The sequence below is a fragment of the Cheilinus undulatus genome, linkage group 16 (assembly GCF_018320785.1).
Source record: "Cheilinus undulatus linkage group 16, ASM1832078v1, whole genome shotgun sequence".
In the NCBI taxonomy this organism is placed as follows: Eukaryota; Metazoa; Chordata; class Actinopteri; order Labriformes; family Labridae; genus Cheilinus; species Cheilinus undulatus.
Window position 1 is genome coordinate 20,895,109 of NC_054880.1, and position 8,025 is coordinate 20,903,133.

The following is an 8,025-nucleotide window of genomic DNA, read 5'->3' on the forward strand; positions in this document are numbered from 1 at the left end:
TTTTACCAGAGAACACTAAATTTAATCCCTGACTTCTGTCTCTCTTTTCTGGCACAGAGCCAGGCAGCTGCGCTCTGATCAGAAGCATTTTTTTCAATTTGAGAGTATGGTATTTTTCCTGAGCGGGCGTGGCTTCAGATGATTCAACGACACGCCCACAAAATCCTAGAGCAGATTTTACTGCCTCAATTTTCATGAGTTTGAAGCTTAATTTTATGAACTTAGAGTTGTTTTTCATGACTCGTATTTACAGTGGTGGTTCATAACACAGTGACCTGTCATACAACAAACCTAAAATCAAGATTTTTTTAATTACTTTACAAGGACTCTAAGTAATACCTATATAAAGTAGTACTTGTTAAGTTGTAGTATTAGCCATTTAAAAAGTGATTGACTCAGTTTACTTGTACATTACATATTTTATTTATGTTTTGATAATTTTTTAAAATTTAATAAAGCTGTAGAAACTTTGCTAAACTTTAAAATTCAGACCCAGTTCATTTTTTCATTTTGGTGATGTTGCAGCGTGATGTTCCAGTTGAAAAATTCCCTTTTATTCTCATTAATCTATTCTCAGTACCCCATCATGACAAAGTGAAGAATTTTTTAGAGTTTTTTAGAATTGTTTGCTTGGAACGGTCCCAGATAAATTGGGACATGTGGTCTCAGTATACCTGGAGAACACACACACCATGTGCAACATGGCATGTATTGATGGCATGGGTCTTGACTCAGAGACGGAGGCCCTAAATAAAGCGAGGCTGAAAAGAATAGAGGCCACGGCATCACAAGCCAGTAAACTCTCCACATCTTAATTGGCCTTTCGTTTTCACATGGTAATGATGCCTTTCCTCGTGTGTGTGTCCGTGTGAGTGTGTTTATTTGTGTTCCCCTGCCAGGTTCACACAGCAAAGCCCGCCAAGTCAACAGTGTGTATGTTTGTGTGTGGGTTCCTCATCATAAAAACACACTCTCTGCTGCCCCAAGCTCCATTGTGCACACAGCCGGATGGAGAAATGGATGAAACATTTACGCCCACACAAATGCCCTCTGACTTTTTTTTTCATCCTATAGTAGTTTCCATAAGCCTGTTTCATAAAGTCATCGTAAACAGATCAGAGTATTTAGAGACAAAACCAGTTTTGCAACCATTACTTTCTAAAAAGAAGGCATACTAAAAATTAATCATTCTTATTTTAATGCTCCTGTGTGAGTTTCAGTTCCCCTTTTAGATAAAGAAGTGCATCTTGGGCCTTTACTGTCTTGTCTTTTACATGTGTGGGCCTTGTTTTGACAAAAAAAAATCTAAGTGTGCCTTTTCAACAATCACTCATTGTAAGTAGTTGCTTCAGAGTGGATTAATTGCCTGATTCCACACCTACCTTGTGTCAGTATCTCCCATTTATATCAGATAAGTAGGCAACAGTAAGAAGTTGGTTAAAAATCCTCAAAGGGCAACTTCGCTACCTTAAAGTAGCATGGTTAACGTCAATCTGATAGGACGACTTTCAACAGGAAGAATGGTGTAGTGACCCAGTCACCTGTTCTCAGCACTTTGAATCTTTGTTAGCAGGCTATTATTCTCCTTTAATAAAAGAAAGGTTTAAGGCTGTACGACACTAGTTCACACACCAGTCTTCAGCTAAAAAGAAGTAAGTTAGCCTGTCTCTGTTTGATCCATTTGATACAATGGTTGAGGCTAAGCAATGGAAGATAACCATGACAAATGAAGCTAAAAAAAGGGAAGAGTGACTGAGGGAGAAGCTGGACTTGAATAATATTAGAAAGCCTTTCACAGATCTGATACATGTTTCACAAGCAAGAGCTTTGCCAGCACTGAGCCAACCATGTTACGGTTGGACGAGTGAGTAATATGGATACTCCGCATGCAAGCATTTGGATTGTATATGCTAGCAGGGTAATATCTGTGCTAAATTCTTGGTTTCTAAAAATGTCTTTGTCAGCTTCACCATCCTCTGTTTTGTTTTTAACAAAAGCACATTGAGAATTGGAGACCATGCAAAACAGTCTGATGCAGACCGTAGATCTGCATCAGATCTACTTCCAACTCTAGCTTTCTTAAACTCCTGAAATCTCCCTCTAGAGGCACAGATTACATTGCATTGTTTTGACAAGATTTCTTAGAAAAATGTACTAGCCTATATGTAAAAAACAATCAATCCTAGACCAATGAGGAATGTTCTGAAGATTAAAATCATTTTAAAGTCATCTGTGGTTTCTTACAACTTGTTGCTCCTTCACATCAAAGCAAGTCAAAGCTGCAGTGTAAATGAGGCCACGTGCAGCTCAGCGTTCAGCCGTCCTGCTGGGAACACTTTGTGCATGAGAACCAGATTTGTCTTAACACCAGTGAGGGTTCACAGCAGGTCACACAGGAGATAATAGCGATCAGAGAATAATCTTCTCCATTAATGTTTGCTCTGCCTTTGACCTCTGAGCGCCTCTTTGTGAAACATCACGCCAACACACACACTTCAGAGCCACGTTATGTGTGGCGCAGGGGGTTCCCCCGTTAACTGCTGCAGCTGTGACCACATGATTACCTGCGTTTGCACCTTTGATTTCCAATGTCCAACCACCCAGACACTAAACACGTACACACAGCATGGACAGGAGCTGCAGGAGCACCAGGAGAGAGAAAGGGGAGTGCAAACAAACTCTGCCCAGCTTCAGGGCTCCGGTTTCAGCCTTCCGTCCGCCGTGGCTGGGGGGCCATGGGAACACGGAGCGCCAGGGGCCCTGAGTCAATAAGGAGCAGCGGTTCAACACAATGGGGGCCTGCCTGCAGACAACACCGCTGACAGACACCCACACAAAGGGCCTGTGAATGGGAAGGAGGCTCATGCACACACTCACACACACACACACAGAAAAGAATAGAGCTCTGTGTGGTGTGGTTTACCCACAAGGCCGATGTTTGATGACTGTACATGCACACACACACACACACACACACACACACAGCAGCTCATGCCCACCAGTACATAAACATAAACTGAGGCCTGTTTAAATCTAAAGTACAGCGTGTACCACAGAAAATCAGTGTGACAAACACACATCAGTAGTTTGTGCTTAGATGCATTCTTTGCATTTGATTCAGTCTGTTATCAGGCTCTGAGCTGAATTCACCTCTTCAGATAAAATACGATTTAATGTCACAGAAAAGTGACCAGTGTATGGTGCTGTTTAACATACCTGTAGGTTGAAATGCACATGATTTAAAGCTGCTTTTTATGCACGCTTTTAAAGGAAGATCTGATCTGTTGACAGAGATTTTCTGCCTTTAATGTGTTTACAAGACCTGGGAATACAAAGGAGCCACTATATGTCCCCAATGTCTGAATACAAAGATACAAACAAGGATTAAACAGAATCTATCTGACAAAATGTCTGGCCTTTAAACCAAACATTTGTTTTCTACTGAAGCCTGTGTGACTCACATCAGTTTATCAACTGGTCTAGCCTGAAGACTTACCAACACCTCCTTAGTGGAAACCGAAAGGCCCAAATTTACAAAATTAGTAACACTTTATTTTAGTGGGCCCTAATTAACTTGTATTTTCATTGTATTAAGTGTAATTATCGAGTAATTTATCAAGAATAAGGTGTAATTATCCAGCAATATGCAAGTATTTATCTAGTAATAATGTAACAATTATGAAGTAATTCCTTGTAATATCGTGGCAATATTACCTGGTAACCCTCATAATATTGGGGCAATTTTCTGTTAATTAGATGGTATTTTACCCAAACCCTAACCTTTGTACAATCCTGGTAGTTTTCTAGTAATTCGATGGTATTTTACCTGAACCCCATCTGCATAATATTGTGGCAATTCTCTGATAATTAGGTGGTATTTTATCCTCACCCTAACCTTCATAATATCATGGCAATCCTGTGGTGATTTGATGATATTTACCTGAACCCTAACCTTCATGATATAATGCTGATTCTCTGGTAATTAGGAGGCATTTTATCCTAACCCTAACCTTTGTAATATTGTGGCAATTCTCTGACAATTAGATGTCATTTTACTGAGAGATTTCTTTGAAATTAGATGATAATTTTCTATGTAGGTTGCTGTATAATTCCCAGGTACTTTCTTTGTGTTGGACCACTAAATGAAAGTGAGTCCTTCCTGAATAGTTTCCAAGTAATTCTTTGGGTTACGGTTAGTGGGTTAGGGTTAGGTTTAGGGGGGTTATAGGGGTAAGAGGATAAGGGATAGGGTAAAATACCACCTTTTCACAAGGGAAATTCCTTAATATTACAAGGAATGTCTTATAATTAATACATTTTTATTAGAAAAACAATACCTTAATATTACTGAGTTGTAATGGGGTAAAACATAAGTTATTATTGTGAAATTATCAGCATATTCTTGAGAAATTACTGGATAACCCGTAAAAATTAGTAAGTAATTAGGGTCCACTAAAATAAAGTGTTACCATATTCAACCACCAAAAGGGGAAAAATGCTGCAGTTCAACAATAAAGGAACAAATATGTAATTGAATGAAATGACAAAATAAACATGTTTAAAAAACTCCACACTACAGAAGCCCCGGAAAGACACGTGTACATTTGATTTTACTCCAGTTCCTATTATTGTATGCAAATTTAGTTTGTTCTCTGGACATCTAAGAAAAACTGACACATCATCATTGAAAACCAGCATTTTTATTTCAAGATAAAGAGAGAGATACATTGATATCTCAAGAAAGCAACCAAAATGTACAAAGCACGCCAATTATAATAATAAACACACGGGTGTTTGTCTGCTTAGGGTTTCCACTCCTTTTTTTCCTCTGAGAACTGCTTTAATCCAACCTTTTGTGTCCAGTTGAACATCTTTGACTAATTAAAGGGAAAAGAACTTGACCAAAATGTAATCCAGGATCCAAAGTTGTGTTAAAGAATTTACACAAATCATAGTCATCACCACAAAGGCTTTAACTCTACAGAGGCAAAACCTGCTGGAGAAAACGCATAGTACAAACAGCCCAATATTTCATCAACGCAGCGATCAATTCATCCATTAGTGCTCCTGCTGAATAACTGGGACGGTCCATCTGATGTGTTAATGTTTGACTGTGCGGGATGACATGGAAAGAGAAGTGCTGCCACCTGGTGTCAGCAGAGAGAAAAAAGATAAGCAATGCTTTTTACCAGCAGATGGCAGCACTCTAACTTTTAGAGGAGAGTGAGGTAATGGTTTCAAGGAAATGTCACCCTAAACTGTGAGAACATGAGCTCCACCTTTGTCAACAGGATAGGCTTTTTTTTATTAAAGATGAAAGAAAGTAAGACTAAACTTAATTTTTAAAATCAGGGTTAATTGGATCACTTAGGGGCAAAAGATTTACTATTTCTTCTTATTTTTTTGGTCATAAATAAACATAGTCTGCTCAGAAGAAGGGTAATGTGGCTGTAAAAGAAAAGAAGGCTGCAGCCTAGAGCTCTCTCTAATATCTAAGGATGACCTGAGGTTGTGTCAGAACTTGTTCAGACCTTTTTCTGGGGTTTATCAGAAGACTTCTCCTGACACAGACTTGTCTATTTTTGAAGCCTCAGAGATCTCTGTGGTCTCCTCAAACATTTAAAATGTATTGTTCGTTTATGGAAGTGTTCAAAGGAAAAGACAGATTTTTTAAAGACTGGAAGATGCTATCATTTTTCAAAACTAGTTGTATTAACTGGTTTAAGTTATCCACATGGAGAAAATTGCAAACTAAAAATTTTAAATGGGTTCTGATTTTTTTTATGCCACCAAAGTCAATGTTTTCATCAAAATGTCATTTCTATGGAAGCATATTGCATTCAAATGTGAAAACATATTTTTCCTCTTTCTTTCTGAGGTGGGAATCGATTTCTAATCATTAGCTCAGAAAAACTGACATTTTACCAGAAAAACAGAAAATAATCTCCTCTTGTGAATGCAATACATTTCCACACCATGTCAATAATATATTTCTGAAAAGTTACTGCTAAATGAAACTACACGTGGAATGTTGGACAAGATCGTGACAACTGGGTCTGTTTTTTCTCTTCCTTTTATATTTTCATGAATCAAATGAAGCTTAGCGTCAGTTCAAGCAGGGAGACTGTTTTAGTTCCATTCATCCTTCATTCATTAATAATCACTCATTCACGTGTCTCCCTTTCCATCATAGACATTTCACATTTTTAAACAGTTGCAAAACTTGTAAAATAAATCACTGTTTAACTTGTATTAAGTAATGAGAACATGTGGGAGGATATTTGGAACAACACAAAAAATACAATTTGTAATAGAACCAGAGAAATACAACTCAAATTACTTTATAGAGTTCATTTAGCATTTCACTGCCTCTCTAAGTTCAGTCCCCAACACTCCTCTCTGTGCCGAGAGCAAAATGAGTGAAGGCAATCTTGCTCATCGCCTCTTTTGCCCCAAATTGCAGATGATTTCACTTCTCCTTTGTCTTCCAAATGTCAGCGTCACCAATGTAACTCACAGGAAATAGATGAATGTGCTAACATTCTGTGCAAGGAAACATATATTACTTTACTGGATTTCCCCTAGAGTCCCCACACTCTCTGGTTGGTATAAGCTAATAATGGGACATTTACCACCTGACCTTCTGACCTGTCTCAAACCTGCTAAACTGGTTGACTTCCTTAAAATGTTGAGACTATTTCTGGAAAATATAAATCTGAATCTGTCCACCATCCTCTTTAGAGGCTTTATATGAAATAGACAAGATGTAATGACCCAACTATAGTGATAGCAGTCAAATTGTGCTTGTACTTGAGATCAGGAACTGTGATAAATGTGCCTCTCCCCTTTGATGACTGTGCTGAGCTTCATAGTGTTCTATTTTCATTTTCTCCTGTTTGTTCTGTTTGTTAAGTAGAAAAATGAAAACTTAATAAACAGTATTATACAGAACATGTATTAAGTGTCTCCTGACTGAATTATATGATCAGTTGCTCTACGGGGCTTTTAGAGTAAACGGGAAAATCTGTTGAAGTCACATGAATCTGGTTAAGTAGCCCAGATAGTTCGATATTAAAAGTTGCAATAGCTAAATGGCTAATAGATTAGTAGTCATATTTAAATTCAATGAGAAGGTATTGCCATATCAGTTTATCCATTTTTAAAGCTATAATACATATAATATTTAGATAAATTGATATGGGATGATTAAAATATTATTTTCTGTATGTAGAATTATTTTCTTTCCTTGACAAAAATAATTATAGAATTTATTGAGAATAATGAACTAATTCATTAAAAAAAATTAGCTATAGAAAATAAATGAAATATTTCTTTGATGGTAAAATTCATGAATGTTTGGCCGTTTCTTGGGACACCTAAAAGGTAAACTTGAAGATTAGTTTAAACCTGAACGGCATCTATTTGGGGTTTTGAAGAGTAAAAATGTTGATCATAACACAACAGGTACTGTAGGTGCAAGGAAATTTAAGAACAGTAGCAAGAAAACAATTAACAAGTAATGTTTTAACCAGAGGTCCTCTTCGTTTGATCATTCTTTAAATGAAGCTTAGCGTAAGTTCAAGCAGGAAGACTGTTTAATTTCCAATCACTCACTCACCTGTCCCTGCTCTAGAAATCATCAGTGGGTGTCTTCTCACTTAGGCTTTGAGCCAATCCCTTTCAGCCACGACCTCTCAATCATCCTGCAGCTGTAATATTTTAAAACCTGTTCTCTTTCCTTCACAGTCTGTCGTTTCAGTGCCATCACTGCAACCCTCCTCCTCCTCCCCAGCCATCTCCATTACAGCTCATCGGTGTCCAGGCTAAGCTCCTCGCTTACTCATCTTCCATCACCGCCACCAATGTCTAGACTCCTTGGCAGGGTATCCTATCCTGCTGTCCGCCTCCCTACCCCTTCAAATTCATAAAGACATCACAGTGGAGTAAAAGACATTTGACAGTTTCAAACATTGCCAAACATTTCCAAACAAAATCTCTCCTGACTGAAACGTATTTGTCTAGATG